This window comes from Sparus aurata, chromosome 1 (assembly GCF_900880675.1).
Source record: "Sparus aurata chromosome 1, fSpaAur1.1, whole genome shotgun sequence".
NCBI lineage: Eukaryota > Metazoa > Chordata > Actinopteri > Spariformes > Sparidae > Sparus > Sparus aurata.
The window spans coordinates 7,122,878-7,140,207 of record NC_044187.1 but is presented as its reverse complement, the minus strand read 5'-3'; the positions used below and the strand labels follow the sequence as shown (position 1 = coordinate 7,140,207).

The 17,330-nt window shown below is 41.6% G+C and overlaps 1 protein-coding gene across 1 annotated transcript in view; it reads right to left on the bottom strand.

Annotated features, from left to right (window-relative positions):
* The window catches only part of elfn2a (extracellular leucine-rich repeat and fibronectin type III domain containing 2a), a 256,747-nt gene that overhangs the window by 52,647 nt on the left and 186,770 nt on the right, over positions 1–17,330 (bottom strand). The window lies entirely within an intron of this gene.

The window sequence follows — 17,330 nt, the reverse complement described above, 5'->3', positions numbered from 1 at the left end:
GTGAAATCAGCTGCTGTGGTTGTGATTGGTTGGCAGTAACACCTACAGACCATTCTGGCATATGATAGCTCATCCCTGCTCTAAGGTGCCCAGAGAAGTCCGCTGAACGCAAAATAAAAATCATTCAGGATACTTTATCAGTTTGAGTTTATGGGCATATAGGGAGAGAGCAAGAGAGAGACATTCACATACATTTGAACACAAATAAAAGTTTTCATGTCCACTTGAATGATTGTAAGTACACCTCTGAGAAGAGAAACAAGGTTTTCACCCAGTAACAACCACATGTGAGAATGGACACTCCCGAGTTCACTCATGTTGTTAGAACTCACTTCCACCGTCCGTGGAGACCGACCCCTCACTCTGCTACTTATTTCCCTCCCCGATCACTTCTCAACTCTCTCTCTTTCTCTCTGACAAAGCTGTAAAAGTGTGAAAAGCTCTGGAGTGTAACATGTTTGTGAAATTCCAGTGTGTACCATCTGGGAATACCCGGCGTAGGATGCATGGCAGCCAAAACCCTGTAGTAGCTCACGGTACAAGTGTTTGAGTGAGTTTGTTAGCTGCCCTTGAGAAAGTGAGAGGGAGGGAAAGGAAACAAAGACAGATGGAGGCAGATGTATGAAGACAAAGCATTGGAAGGAGAGGCAGAACCGCAAGGGAGCTGCAAAGTTGTATTTGTTAAAATTCAGATTTACACCTGAAACTTTATATTGCAACAGCTTAAAAGGAGTGAGTGGGCTATAGACTGTCAAATATGACCATCGAGAATAAAATCAAGTTATTTTGATGCAGAAATAAACTGAACCCTAACCCTTAGTTACAAGGTAGGAGCTGCGATCACTTTTTGGCAGGTGAAATACAACCTTTTATGAGTTGTATTGGCCCTATAAAAGGCATTTCAACAGGTAAAAAGGACTGGATTGGTTATAATCTGTCAAAAATAACCACTAAGACTGAAATCAAGTGAATATGATGCAGAAACAACCTTATAGTCACAATGCAAGAACTGTCAACCCTTTTTGGTAGGTGAAATACAGCCTTTTATGAGTTGTATTAGCCCTTTAAAAGTTAAATGTAGTTATAAAAAAATGTCCCTTGAAACTTAAGAGACTGTATCACAATAATTTGCCCCTACATATATTTCACCTAAGAATTAGATAATTGTCTCATAGATCAGAACAACATCTTATCGTGTTTAATACTTTATTAATGTTGTTAATTATAGCACATGACACAACAAGTAGTTTCAGTTCAACTCTGGGGGAGGAGGTACATACTGACAATTGCAGGTGTACTTATCTTTTGACACCCATAGTGATATACAATTTAATTATTTGTGAAACTTTAAAACAATATGTTGATGAAGGTTCTCAGTCATCCAGGTTGTGTGCTGTATTATAGGCAACTGGACGTGTTTCAGTTTCTTGGAGATGTTTCACATCTAATCCAAGAGGCTTCTCCAGTTCTAACTAACTGAAGGGGAGTTTGCAGGCTTTTAAACTCTGTGTGGGAGTGTCCTTAGAGTCGTTAAGGACACATGTGAGCTCTGAACAGGAGGGCCAACTCATTACTTATCGGGGCCGAATCATTACTTTGAGGACAAGAATGTAAACACGACTCTGTAAGGACACTCCCACACTATGTAAGGACACTCCCATACAGACTTTAAAAGCCTGCAGCTCCCCTCCAGTAGTTAGAACTGAAGAAGCCTCTTGGATGAGAGGCGACACGTCTTAAAGACACTGAAACTAGTCCAGTTGCCTACGATACAGCACTTAGAATTTAAAACAATCATGTACTTGCAACAAATCTGTTTACCCTCTGATAATTGTAAACTTGCGTTTGTGAGCTATAGTGAAAAGTTGACACGCAAGAGTACGAAAATAAACATGCAAATGGTATCTTAAGATATGCAATTAAATGAAGAATGAGTCACAAAACAACATTGCGCTAAAATGGGAAGCGAATAAGGTGTTGAAAGTGAATGATAGACTGCTGGCAGCTGCATGTGGCCTCTGTCACTCACAGCTGACAGTACAATTACAGCAAATCTGGTGTGGAGAAAAAACTGTCAGTTCTTGAAGGGAAACCGTGCCAAGTTTCAACCAGCTTTGAATCATCACAACGTGGGTTTTTATATGGAGGTGAACAATAAAAACCCTCGGTCAGAAAATAAAACCATATGTTGTCTGTTAAAGCAGCTTAACATTCTTGTTTCTTGTGAGGCAGCAACCTCTGGCACCAATTGGAAAGAAAATCTATATTTGCATCTTTCTATTGTATAGACAGCCCAGTTTTATATATAAACAACATTCCAGCAGTGATAACTCTATAACAACTTTGCTTAAAGTTAAGATGTTGCTTCAAGCTGGTTGTCACGGCTACTAAAGACGATTCAGGTAGCTGTGGCAGGCGGTGAAATGAAATGCTAGCATAGTTAAACTGAAGTAAGGAAAGTGGAAGAGCAGAGAGTGCAGAGCATGATAAAAAATGTTTTTAAAAAATAGAATAACATTTGTATATAAGCCTGGAGTACTTTAACTTTGGCATTGTCTTTGATTCAAAAGTTACTGAGGTAACTTGCAGCTGTCTTTCCACCTTTTCCCCCCTCGACCATCTACCGAGACTTGCAATTTGAAATATCTGGCTGCTCGAGGAAGGAAAACAAAAAGGCATATTACTCTTGACAATGTTATTTGCTTTGGGCTAATTATGGATACTGGTGCTGACCAGAGCACTCATTTTGTGTGGTAAGTTGCAATAATCATCGCTATTTTGGATTTTCCACTGAAAGTTTTCCAGTGCACATTATTTTATCTCCTAGGAGATTTTCTTTTCTAAAGAGGAAAGGGCACAACGGGTAACGTTGCGTGTCTCGTTTGTTTTGTTTTTTTACAATCTGTTATTCAGCACGCCACCTTTCACCTTCATCCATCCATTCTGAGTGGGGAATTCATGAGAGTCATGAGACGGACTGGAAGAGAGACATCTGAGTAGATACAAGCAGACGGGTGCAACAATTAGTTAACTGAATAAGAAAAAGAAAAAGAAGAAGATGAAGAAGTAGTGTGGGCAGCAGTTGGGGAGGTTAAAGATCGCATTGTTGTAAGAGGCAGAAGAGTTTACAGTGCATCTGTGTTTTACATTCTGTTTTATTCCAACCAACACATCTGATAAGATGTAATTGAGCAGTGGGAATAAGAATTTATGGCAAAAACAAGATCTTCTTTTCCAAGTTATTGAAGGAATTTATATATTTATATTGCATGGCTTTTATAAATACAGTAGAATGCTGCGTTTAATTTGCGTACACTTTTTGCTGACACCAATTGTTGCAATGGTGGCACTGGTGGCAATGTGTTGTGTTCAACAGGTCATACATTTAGAGTCAAGAGTTGTCGCACTGGCTTGATTGCGTTGTTGACCAGAGGCCGAGTAGGCACGTTTTCACAGTGATTTGGCTGTTAGCATGTTACTGAAAGTTGTTGTTGTTGTTATTGTTGTTGTTGTTGTTGTTGTTATTGTCTCTGGTTCAGGTTATTTTAGCTTGCATGCTGTTACTGTTCAGAGTTGTGTAGAGTGCTTGGGCTGCAAAATTTAACCACCGCATGGGGAAAAAAATGCATAAGCGTGCATGTTTACATCAAGACATTTGTTCTCAAGGCATTACATCATTATGCCGTGTCGAGGTTTGATTGTAGTTAGAACAAAACGTCAGAGAAATTGTCGAAGAAACCTCTGATTTGTATTCACACCAATTGTGTTGCACAAAATATGAACTACTACATAATGTTGTTGTAAAAACATCCAACATTGTGGTTCCACACTTAAAAATGTTGAAATGCATTTCCCATAGGTTACAACTGCATGTGAACATGACACGACTGGTATTGTAGAAATGTTGACGTATGACACAAACACACACACACACACATTTGAACGTATCCATTCCAGAAACTTACATTTACGACATCTCATCCTGTGGACGGGGCTGGTATTGTTTTCCAACTTTGCTGCAGTTCCATGTCCAAGTAACTGGTAGCTTGTAGAACTAGACTTTTCAAGTAGCTTAAGCAACGCTGTCAGTATTTATCACTCCCTGCAAGACCAGTGCGTATAGATAATTTGTGTGTGTGTGTGTGTGTGTGTGTGTGTGTGATGGCCGATGTGCCTGCGGGGATGCTGTGCAGGACTGATTGGGTTGGTGGCCTCCTCTCTGAGAATCTGCTGTAATGGTGCCAGGATGATTTATACCGGCTTTACAATGGCTTGTTTCATGAAAACACACACGCCCATGTACACACTTTCTCATGGTCTTTCCCATTTCTCCTCTCGCCCGCTCCTTCATTTTCCCCGTCTCGATCGTTTCTCTCCTTGTCTGCATTTCTCAACCTCCCTCCCTCCCTCCCTCCCTCATCCGAGAAAGAAGTGAGTGAAGGTGATTTTGGATCTCGGGGTTTCAGAGACGTTGCCCTCTCCTTTCTGCTTTCTCCTCGCTGACATTTTAATCTGCGTCTCAGTCGCTCACTGACCTTTTTTTTTCTGTTTGCCTCTATTTCTTTCTTTATTCATTCCCTCGTCTCCTACTTTTCTGTTCATCCCTTCTTTCCTCCATCAATCAGCTTCTTTTTTATAGCACCCTCTCATTGTCAGTATTTCTTTTTCAATCTACTGCAACACGCTTTACTTCAATCGCCTGCCTCTCTCCGTCTCTTTCCTCTCTTCTCCTAAAGCTCCCACCCTTTTTCCGCTCCGTCCATCCCACCCTCTTTCCTCCCTCTTGGTATTTTACACAATGGCAAATGACATTTCCGGATGATGGTGCCTTCCTTTCCCTCTTGGCCTTTTCGATGCCACCTTCTGTGCTTCCTTTCTTTCCTTCACCTCCTTTTTATAGCTCCTTTTTTCGCTCCATCTCCGGCTCTTCTTTCTTTATTCATTTCGGTCCTCGCCGGAGTCATCTCACAGGAGGGAACCTTTAGCTTTCCCGCTGGCTTCTTCTTGTTCATACCTTAGATTCCTCTACTTGATTAAGTCTTATCTTCTCCTGCATTATTTCCTTTTTTTTTTTTTTTTCATTTCATGCGTGTCTGCCCCCGCCTGCACGCTGTGTGTCTTTGCTATATCAAAAAGCTGTTATCAGCAGCTTAACTGACCATCATTTAATTTTAATTTGAAAAAAGAATCCCACAGAACACTGACACCACTTATTTTGATTGATAAAAAACAGTGCAGTTAGCCAAAACCCAAACTGAACTGAACACATGGGCGAGATTAGACGTTACAAATCAGTGTGGCAACACAGAAAGACCAGAGGCATATTTACACAGTAAACCGTCCTCAAGTCCTTCCAGAAGGACTGGTGACACAGAATAGATCTTCCGCTTGATTCCTTGTCCAAACACAGCGCCGCGAGGCAACAGCCAGGCCGCGCTTTCTTTCCTCTGCCCCGTGGCACCCGGGCCGGCTGTTTTCCAGAGTAGGGATACGACTCGGACCAAAGTAGGGCAGCGTTTGTCTGCAGGCGGTCTGCTTGGAAGAAGCAGTGATGGAGAGCGAGGGGACAGAGGGGAGGACGAGGAGAGCGAATATGGATGTTGTGGAGTTGCTGTTTTCTCTTTCAATCTGATCTCACCTCTGTGTGTCCTAGCTTCTTGATTCCTATTATTTATTTATTTTTTCAAGCTTTTTTCACTTTAAGTTTCATTTGGAACTCCCAGCTGACTTAAAATTGAAATATCCATGTACTATCCAGAGGGCTGTTTGTGTATAACATTCTCAAATCTTCCTCAAGTTCTTAATCCTGCTGTCCACTGACATATTTTGACATCGGTGATCAGTTGAAGATGTGCAGAGTGTAAGGGTTAAATATTGATTTCTCCATTGAGTTTTTGTGTCCTTCGTTCCTGACGGACCACTTTACAGCTCAGTCCGCTGCTGGAATTGAGAAAAATAGATTTTGAGAGCGCAGCCTCTGATTGTGTGCAGGCTTTGGGACCATGAGGATTACTTTGCATTTTACAGCATGTTCTCAGAGTGGATTTGAGGCCACCTCTGAAGAAACACAACAACCTGAGGCAGAGGCCAACGCTGCCACTGATACCTCCGAGGCATCCCTTTGTTATCCCTCTTGACAGCAAACAGCGGCACAAAGTAAGAGCTGGTGGAAGCCCGACAGATTCAGTACGCACAGAGTAGTGTGAAAGTGTTTGACAACAGAGGATTCGAGGGATAATTTGAAGAAATTACTAATTTCCGAAAATGCAAGCGACGAGAAGACTAAAGTACTGTTTTGTGGTTCAATGTTGAGCTTTTACATTTGTTTTGTAAAGCTAATTTGCAGAGCTAATATAGCACAAGATACATAATTGTTATAGCAAAGTGAACCTCATTTATTCATTGCAGTCCCTTCTGTGTATGCAGGTCAATAAGGAAACTATAGCACAACTTCCAGTCACCGACAAAGACTTTTCAAGGCTGATGTTCTTAAACTTAGGCCAAAATTAAGGGATTTGGGAAGTATATCAAAATCAGAGAGGACGTCTTGCATCTACCAGTCACATAGACCAAGTATGATGAGCACATTGAGTTCACACTTGCCGTATGAAATGTGCTATATAAATAAAATGTGCTTTATAAATACATTTGACTTGACTTGACTTGACTTGACTTGACTTTCACTTGAAAAACTGTGCGATATATTCTGCTATGTGTCGGCACGATGTGACACCCGTCAAGCATGATAACAGTGATTTATCAAGACATAAATACATACAGACGAAAGCCAATCATAAGTGTTATGTACACACTGTAATTCTGCATTATTAGTGTTGAAATGGTCATTCAATGTGTAACAGAAAAATTACAGGTTAAGCTATGGAAGCTTTGAGCAAGCTTATGAAGTATGACATGTAGGGGGGTGAGGGGTGGAAAAGTTCAGTATGTAAGAATATAAGAATAATAAGAAGAATATAAAAATGTGGATACCTTAAAGAATATGCGAACAGATTGGAAATTCGAACTGAAGAGTTGAGACGAGTATTGTCTAAGAGCAATCGAGGATGTTGAACCGGTTTTTAAGAGTTGGTTTAGGTGTTCTGGAGTGGGGTTTGGATGGGGTACTTATCTATAGTCTGTGCAATTGAGGGCAGCAGAAGAACACATTCAAGTAACCAAAAAGAAAGCCCACTTGAAGTAAATTATCAGTTTTAAGTGTCAGACTCACTGTCAGACAGCTTTTTCCAACACGGTCCTGACTCCTTTTACAAAACCGTTAATTTGACAACCAGTTGCCTCAACCAGTTAGGTTTGTGTTAAACTTCAGACCCAAACTTACCCCTTAAAATTGCTATAATCAGTATTTTGACATTTAAAGTACAATGTCAATGTTACAAGCTTTTTTTCATATTGATACAGACAATTTATCACCTGCTCCACTCAGCTTAACAGAACTCTATAGAAAGTTTCAACTATTTTCTTTATAGCTTTTTTTATAGCATGTTTTATATTCAGCCCACAAACTCCACATTTTAGGTTCCCTCTCACTATTCGGATGGCTGTTTTAAGAGGAAAAGGCTTGTGTATGCTTGTGTTCATTCTAATGTATAAACGCATGTGAAATATGTTATGACAAGTTATGACACTGCGGGTAAGATGACAAATATTTAAGATAACGGCCATAATAACAAGGAGGAGTAGACCGGATTCTTTTGGGGAATAAATGTATTGTTCTCTCCCTGACCTTGACTCTTTTGTTCCCCAATTCTTCAGTACAAGGACTTGGTGAAAACTGTCCAACCTTATCCACGTGCTCTATATGTAGTGAGTGATTGCAGTGCAAAGGTGTAGTGTACAACCTTATCCTCTCTTATCCTCTCCCCTATCCCATTTCTTATCAGCCCCGGAGGGAGAGCAGGGATTAACAAGTCCTGGAGAGAAGATGGTAAGTGCAGTAGACGGAGCGCGGGGGAAACTTTAATACCTTGTAAATTCCACACTCTTATCTGGTTTGTAGCCTTGTATCAGATCTGGAGTCTGCACACTGTGCATGATTTATGGTGATACCAACTAGGTCAAGAGGGAGATTGGTGACAGGGGAAGAGACCTACCTGTGTAAAGGATAAAGAGATAAACAGGGTGGATGGAGGATGAGAGGAGTAGGTTAAAAAGGTGATTAGGAGTTGAGAAGTGAAGATGTATTGGAGCTTAAAGATGGGGAGAAACTATAGAAACAGACAACTGTGGAATCATGGTAATTAAGAAATCAGCTTTCCTCTGCCGGCCCCAATTCTGACTGATAAAGATATCCCAGGCTCCAAAAGAGCAGGGCTGAGAGAAAAAGCTTTGCTCTTTTTTTTTCCCCCTTAGCCTTCAGGCCTTTCACTAGACTAACAATACTCTAATGAAACAGCACTGAGCATACAATGGGTTCTTACCCAGAGAGCACCGTCCGACCTCATAACGGATCCAAAAATAAGAGCACTCAAGCTCAAGTACGCCAGTGAAGTGCTCGGTGCAAGTGAGTCATTAAAATGAAACCTCGTCATTACCGGACAACACTGATTCCACAAGCCCGTCATCATGGACCTTGGTACTCAAAATCAAGTCCTGATTTGATGAAGAAAAAAAATGATGCTGTTTATTTGTGGCTGGTATTTTCCACATCACATTATACAGCCAACGGAAAAAGCAAAACAGCGTGCAACATGCTTGCTGACATTAAAGTTTAGCTGTAAGGACCACTGTGCCTAAGGACCAACACGTCGCAAATTCATAATGGCTGTGAGCCAACGACTTCCAAAATGACATTATCACCGTCTTGAACCAAAATGCAGCGTACCAGCGATATGCGTACGCATCGTCATACAGTCACTCTTTGGTTGGGCTTAGGGAACAAAACTACTTGGTAAGGTTTAGGAAAACATCATAGTTTGGGTTGAAATCACCAAATTACTTCTGTAACTTCAGTAACTTGCATTACATAATGTAAGTTATGCACCTTCACTACGTTAACCAAAGTGTTTACGAACAGCCGTCTTCTGAAATACAGTCCTGTGCTTGACCGTTCATCCCTGATCACCACCCTGTAAGGACTGTTGCTCTTTGCGATACTTCTCTGCACGTCCTTCTTTGCTGCCATGATAATTACTCCAGCCACTAGAGGTCGCTGCTGAACAAGAAACATAAAGAAGAGTTGTAAAAAGTTGCTTGAGTCGACCTATAAGCTGGACGTACAGCCTTACGGAGCTGCTCATGTAGCTGAAGACTCTTAGTCTTGTTGTTTTCTAACAGCGGTTAAAAGGAATAAGCATCAGCAATATTTTCCACGAGATCCCTGGGTGAAAATGAATTGTTAGATTTACAAACCAAATTATGGTGATCCTTGAAAGCTGGAGAGTAACATGAGACTGAGATCAACAAAATGACCTGTATCTTCTCTGTATCCAGGGGTGGTTGACTGAGTTGGCAGCTGCCCTCTACACCCGGTGAATTCACTGCTGGGCACTAAACAGCCTCGCTGTGAGTGTTAAGATTTTCTAGAGACCATCCTGGCTCACTAAAGGTCAACTAAAAATAAAAAGCTAAAGCAGCATTTAGCTCATTATCCAAAACACACACTCTTAGCCTGTGGACTGCAGATATGTTCTGGTCACAGGGTCATGTCTTACCACAACCCCTACTTAAAACTTTTTTAAAGACTGAATGAATGAAATACTTCACAAAATACATAATCTGTATAGTTATACCGCAGGGATACAAGTGTTTATTGACTTCTGTAAAACAACCTGGAGGATAAATCCTCGTCTTTTTCCTCTCAAAACAAACTAATTACGCCGCCAGGACAGTCGTCAGCTATTCCTACCAGGAGGTCTGTATGTGGCTACCTGAGCAAGTAAATGAAGTTGAGATTTATAAATGTTGGCTTTGTTGGGAGCATTCAGACTGAAGATGACAGATGAGGTTGAAGTTTGAAACAGGTAGACTGACTTGACAAAAGAACGATTGTTCAAATATGACGCTTAATATGACACATGAGGAGAATTTCTCTTAAAAACTACCATTTTTTTACCCCCATTTTCATCATGTATTTCATTGTGCTCATGTAAACAATGAAAAATGTTGCTTTTCATAATGCTACATTAGGCTCCATTCATATGTCAGTGTCCTTTATGGCCTGATTCAAACTGAAAAAGTGAACGTCTCTCCTGGCTTTTGTACAATTGCAGTCAACAGGTAATACCGTGGATTCACCTCACCTCTGGGTGTTAACGCTGGCTGCGATGTGGATGTAGAAGAACTGGCGCAGAGAATGTGAAAAATAATATCGGTGTTCTATGCAGCGAAGGTTCATTGCAGTGATGACATATTCATACCGAGGAAGTGTGGAGATCACACATGTAAATGATGATGTCTTAGTATCCTTCATTCATGATGATACATGGGGAGCTACTTAAGCAAATGGACACCAATAATACTATTATTACTGCTTTGCGTTAGCTTACATTCCTAAGTCTTGAAAGTGCCAGAAAAATGCACTTGTGTCAGTTATTACTTTGTTCCCACGAGCACTTGAAGTATCACCCGTTATTGTTTGCCCAGATAACCCTCCAGGAAACTCGTGGAGAGTTACATGAGTATTCGCAGTATAACACATTCCAGCAGCATCAGTAACTTGCATTCACACGTTCTGTTATGATGTTTCCCTCCCATATTTCCTGGCTACCGCTGCAATGTTTTCCCGGCGTTCAAGGTTTCACCTTGAGTCAGCAGCACAGTGTTTTGATAGTCCTTTCATCCGTCCCTGTTAGATGTTCAAGCTCCTGTCTCAACACTTCCAACCAATATTTGTCACTCATCCCGAGGAGCTTACTGTCTTGAAAGTAGTATGTAGCCTGAGGCTGAGGTGGCCAAGGGGCAGGAAGCCAAACTGTATTTTTGGGATCCACAGCCCGATGTTTTTAAATGGATCCTGTCTGCTTCCTGTTCAGGGGCCTTGGACTGTTTCGGTAATTTTTTCCATGAACTTTAAGAAAATGTTCTATCACGATCACTGTCCAGAGAGCTGGTTCTGGGGCTGACCCCGAATGTGTCAATAGTACCAGTCTGCTACGGCGTCATTGGTTCTGACCACTGATCAATTTGTTTATATAAGTTTTGAGCCTCATTTTCATGTATCAGTTTATTTTGGTTGGTATGCCAAACAGCAGTCAATCCAGTCAGTTCTGCCTCTCCAAACATGTTGGAGTGATGGGGTTTTGTCTGACCTCTCTGATTATAGTCTTTCTGAAACAGCTTTAAAGACCAAAGATGGAGTTACTCTCGTAATGAGTTCCCTTTCCACAGAATTACATGTTCAGCCTTCTCCTCTAAATGCTTCCCATTCACTTTTTGACGGCATGACAATTATGCCATTAGCCTCTTCTTTATAACCTCAGTCATTTCTCTGCTAGCCATTGCCACAAACCCACATCAAGGGTAGATAGACATACCAAATGCTGGGGGAGCCTAGAAGAGCTGAAGGCAAGGTAAAAACACTAAGTGAAATAACTTTAAGTTATTGCTTCTCAGCGTCGCAAATCAGTTCAATCTCAACACACAGCGGTGTACCACGGATTTATATGATTTAGTGTGAGTTAGACTTTGCGAGGATGTCATTATCTCACAAATGAACATCCACAAAACACTCACTTCAAAAAAGATGCTTCAGAACTGGCCTGAGTATCATCACATTTTCTTTTGGTATCATCAGTGATAGTTATAGGTACATCCATGGATACGTTCCAACAAGGTAACTGCTAAGAGCTAATTCGGCATGCTTTTAATGCCGATAAACATGATAACAAATTAATGTAAATAAGGAGGCTCAAAACACTACTCGAGTCTCCAGTCATGTTTGAGATGACGACAACAGATATTTTAAGCCTTTTTCTGATCCTTACCAAGTGGCTTTTGTGCTAAAACCTAACTTTACCATCAACATACCAGATAATTCTGGCGGTTGGGTTTGGAATATTCCTCCTAAATTTAAAAAAAGCAGGAGCAACGCCAGCAACAACTGTTCATATGTGTGTCAGTAAGAGATCGAAAACCTCTGTCTCATAGCAACAGAACACGCTGGAATACATGTGCCAGTGTGTTGATACCATTTGGCATCATACAGCACACTGTATATCTCTACAGACCGCTGATCCCACCCCATATCATACAACCTAAATCACGTCAAATTAAGCCGTCTATAAATAGCTGACCTATATCACACTAACCCACACCACGCTAACTATCAGAGTTGAACTCCTGCAGCCCGGAGAGCGATCGGCTCCGGATGCATCTCGTTAGCGCGGCCCACCGGAGGCCTGTGCTACTTCAAACACCTCCATGCTGCTGCTGCTGCTGCTGCTGCTGCTGCTGAGCCGGCTGCCTGCTGCTGCTGCTGGCTATAAATAGAAACCAATCTGCAGCCCCACCTAATGAGCACAATCCACTTCAGACCCAACTGTCAACAACCAGCCACTGTGCGCGTGCACATGTGTGTGTGTGTGTGTTTAAAGATAAAGCTGACCGTGCAGTTTTGATCACGGGTCGGCTGCAAATCACAGCTCTGTCAAGGAGTGTGTGAGTGTGGATGTGTGTCTCTACGTGAGTGTGTGTGTGTGTGTGTGTGTCCATTAGGTTCTTGCTATCTTTTGTTGCTAAATATAGATGAAGCAAATTTCCGAGTTGCCTCAGCAGGATGACATCATCCCGACGAGCAGATCGCCCTCTCTCTCTCTCTCTCTCTCTCTCTCTCTCTCTCTCTCTCTCTCTCTCTCTCTCTCTCTCTCTCTCTCTCTCTCTCTCTCTCTCTCTCTCTGCTCTCCCTCCTTCGTTTCTCTTCTCCTTGACTTGCTAAAAACTTGCTGACCTGTCTTACCTCCATACCTGCATACGTGTTTGCATAAATATGTAAATGTGTTGTCTGTTTGCAGCACATGCAGTGTTTCCTGTATGACTTTAAAACATTGCAAGACTTCTTAAAAGAATTTAGTGAAATCAGCTGATCGCTTTTCACTCTATGTAAAAAAAAAAAAAAAGCTAAAGAAGTTTAAAGCAGATTTAAAGTGTCTAGTTACCAATCCAAGACACATTTACTGAATACATAATCAGCTCTTGAGGCGTAAAGTTTTGGAAGTTAATAAAACGTCCTGCTCATCAAATTAAGTTCCTTAAGAAACAGTGTTAGCTTATTAGCATACCTCTTAGCATGCAGCGTGTGAAGCAGGAACCTCTCTCCAGTTTGGAGAAAGTTAAAAATGTCTGACTGTACATGGATCCTGTGAGATTTTTGGGGATTAAAATAACATTGAGTATAATAGTTAGTATTCAGTTATGCTCTTTATTCTAAGATTCGTGTCTTGGAGTTTTAATCATCTCTTCAAACGTAAGATTTAGTACAATATCGATGGATTCTGATTATGTAGCACTGCCATCGTGACGTGGCGGTATACTGGCCGGACAACAGCAGAGCTAACATTGAATATCTCTCTTTTCCAGCGCTGATCCAGTCCACTCAGCACCTCCTTGTTTTCCGTACGCTGCTTGTTTCGAACACAAACTGAACCGGGCTATTTTATGTTAATGTAATACATGCTTGCTCCTCCATTTTCGGGCACCAAATATTTATTTTGTTCATGCCATCTTAATGAATTATAGAAGTATTCAATATAAGTTCTATATTTTACAATTTTTCACTTTTGATTATATTGTGTGCACAAGGAAGAGCAACTGATTAAATAAGCCTCAGTTTCCCCTGAAGCTCAGGTAAATGTGTTTGTCTGGAGGCTGATGGGTTTCCATGTCGAAATGAAACGTCACAGATCTGAAATAACGTCATGTGTGACTAATTATATCAGAAGCTGTGGTTGGTACACAGACAACCCACACAGCTCTTCATTTTTAACAAGCCCCACCATAACAACAACAACAATAATAATAATAATAATAATAATAATAATAATAATAATAAGAATAATAATAATAATAATAATAATAATAATAATAATAATAATAATAGTAGTAGTAGTAGTAGTAGTAGTAGTAGTAGTAGTAGTAGTAATAATAATGATAATAATAATAATAATAATAATGATAATAATGATAGTAATGCTGGCTTCGGCCGTGGCATCTCTCTTTGCACAAGTCTATGAAAACGGATGACCGAGTGCACCAAAAGAAAATCTCTTGCTCTCCGAAAAAGTAAGAACTTTGGACAAAATTCCAAACTAGGTCAGTCGACGGACTATTTTAAGGCGGCAGCAGAACTTTTGAGGGAAGAAATGACCAGAGGTGGGCCTTTCTTGCCTGTTTGATAAAACTATGTTCCAGCTGCAGCCCCTCTGACAGAGCGCAGAGTCATTTCTTTATTATTTGTCTCATGGTGGCTTAATGATGCTCCTTCCCCCCCACGCAAGCTCCCACGCCAGAGCAGAGGTTAAGTTAAAAAATCTTGAAATGTTAGACAATGTGCTGAGGTCTGTAATTTCACCCGCCATTGTTTTTTTCCGGTTGTCTTTCTGACGCCCTCAGTGTAGAAGAACTTCTTGTCATCTCCTCTCGTTCGGTGACATCTGATCGGCTCCACTGGCGGATGTTTGAAAGCCATCCTTCCTCTCTGCCTCTCTCTCTCTCTCACTCTCCGTATCCATTTCAGTGTGGATGCTGTTTCAAACCTACACTAATTAGTGCCATTGTGGCTCAATGACTGCGGATCGATGGTGCTCAGCCACCTACTTCGGATGGCACTCTGGAGGCCGATCCGCACATCTGTCGCACCGGGGAATATGACACAACAGAGGGCCTGTCAGCCCAGGTGACAAGTGCTGTCACGGCTTCAAGGGAGAGAGAAAATTATAGAGATCAATGTTTAAAGAGAGCCACACATCTATTATTGGCAGGGCCGGGGGTCATTATGTCTCATTTGCGTCTCTGCTTTTGACATTTAAAGTGGTAATCTGTGGGATTCTCGCTTCTTTCATTTCGGCAACATTGAACTTAACTCCCCGGAGAGACCACCTGTCAATCAAACACTGAGGCCAGCGTGGCCTTTTGTACTGTTATTTCTGTTTGTCTCTCATCAAACATTTTTCTGCTCAGCTTTAGTGCTAACACGCAAAATGAAGATGGTGAGCACGGTCAACACCATGCCTGCTTAGCATCAGCATGTTAGCAGCGTCACTTTGAGCCTGCCGACGGATAGAGAGAAAATAGATGAAATGTATCGACATGTAAACATATAATGCTGTTTTTAATTTCAACTGGATGCAGCTGTTGAAATGTATATACTATATACAGTATGTGCACTGTTAATCCATTACAATGCATCACTGCGTTAGTGTGTTAGAATTTCAAATTCTGCCCTCATCTGTGCATATTATCCAGGAACGAGAACGCACAGCAGTAGGTTGAGTCAGTGCGCTTTGCCAAGATGCTTCGAGCAACACGTTCCTGAAGCGTTCCTCTGCTGCAGACTGGGCACAAACAGAGCAGCTCGCCGGATGCTGGTAAAATATGCACTTCACTGATTGATATGCTCCACTCACCAGCCACTTTGCACACTGGCTACAAATGTCTACCAAGGTTTTTTTCACCCCATTTCTGTGATTTTCCTTTGATTAGTTTGTCAAAGATTGTGTCATTATTTGGTCCGTGCTCTTGGGAAGTGAAATATGAGTGTGATTTGAATCCACTTCTCATAATGAGCTCTTGCAGAACACATGCAAAGTCATATCAACCGCTTTCTTTTAAACATGCTCCACACGACTCCACAAATACACTGAGGTGCAAGCAGATCCTGCCGTTTCACTGATTGTCCGACATTCCATTTGTTTGGTCCCCGCGATTATTTGTGCCTAATTGCCATGTGCAAAGTCCAGACTCAAAGTCACATGATGCAAGTGTGACAACCGGCCGCGTGCTGCAAAAGAGCAGATCTGAGCTCTGTTGACAGCGTTAAGTAAGATGTGCAGTGAAGTGGAGTGTGCAGATTCGGTGACATTTCCAGCACATGGTCAGTTATTTGGGGGATTGGTTCAGGGGGGGATTCTCATCCTGTTTTTAAAAAAACAACATTTCCAACTCTTCCATCATGAGCTATTCAGAGGAGAAACAGCAGAACATATGCTGCCAGCTGACATTAGTACCACAATTTTCCATTGTAATTTATTACCCCATTGAGAACAAATTAGATCACCAGCTGGCCACACACACAAAGAAATTGTCTGCTGTTCATTGCAACAGACAAAGAGCAAGAAAAACAGCATTTCAGTGGGAGAAGTAAAGGGCGTGTCATTAGTGAAGGTATATTTCAAATGTATCTGTGCGTCATGTGTCTTAAGCGTTCATAGCTTCAGTTAAATATGTGAATATTTTGTAGAAAAACATCGATCCCTGACACACCAAGCCAACGCTGAAGAACTAGCGGTGATGAGCGCAGACTGTTGTGTGTCGCCTCATGTCGTCTTGTGTTTCAGCCGCAAGTCTGCACTCTAATGCATCGCAAAGCTGACAGCCACCTAGCTTGTTGGCTCTGCGCCTGTGTGAGAGGAAACACCTCTCCATACCTCTAGGTTGTGGTGGTAAACTGAAAGTCTCCGGGCAGCAGATTTACAAACTGCTGTTTAAAAAAGCTGTGTTATTTCACACCAGTCTCGCTAACAAAGACACTTCTAATCAAGAAACTGTCTGGAAAAAAGTTGGAGGTGTTGCTGGCAAAGAACCAGAGCCGAAAACCAGGAGAAACCGCACTAATGGGTGAAATCATGGTTACTACAGCGACGGGTTCAAGAAACATTCTCTTTCTTTTTCCGTCGCTCTCCTCGTGTCCTGATTCGCTTCGTTGAATAACCAATCAGAGGGACTGCTCTCACTGACCCCAACAAGGGCTGAGTAATGCTGTGTTCCACTGCAAGTTGGAAGTCAGGATTTCCAGGTGTGTATTCCTGACTTCATATTCATAGCGCCCAATGCATCTGCTCAGAAAAAATATGGACGCCGCAAATGCTGCAAACAGGTGTCTGAATGGCAACTACAGCAGCTGGTTTAACAGTCAAGGGAACTTAAAAAACGTTTCCCAGAACGAACAGTATATAAAGTAAAAAGTGATGAAGATGTGCGTCGCTACACAACTGTGATGTCTTGGAAATCTAACTTGGATGACTGTTGCATTGCACACATGTTTTTTTCCCCCCCCGAGTACAATCGAACAGACTCAGTAACGCTGTCCGACCGTCACCCTGGTGTGTTAGTAACGACTCTGTAATAGTGGTAATGAAGGTGTGACATTTCAGAGTTAT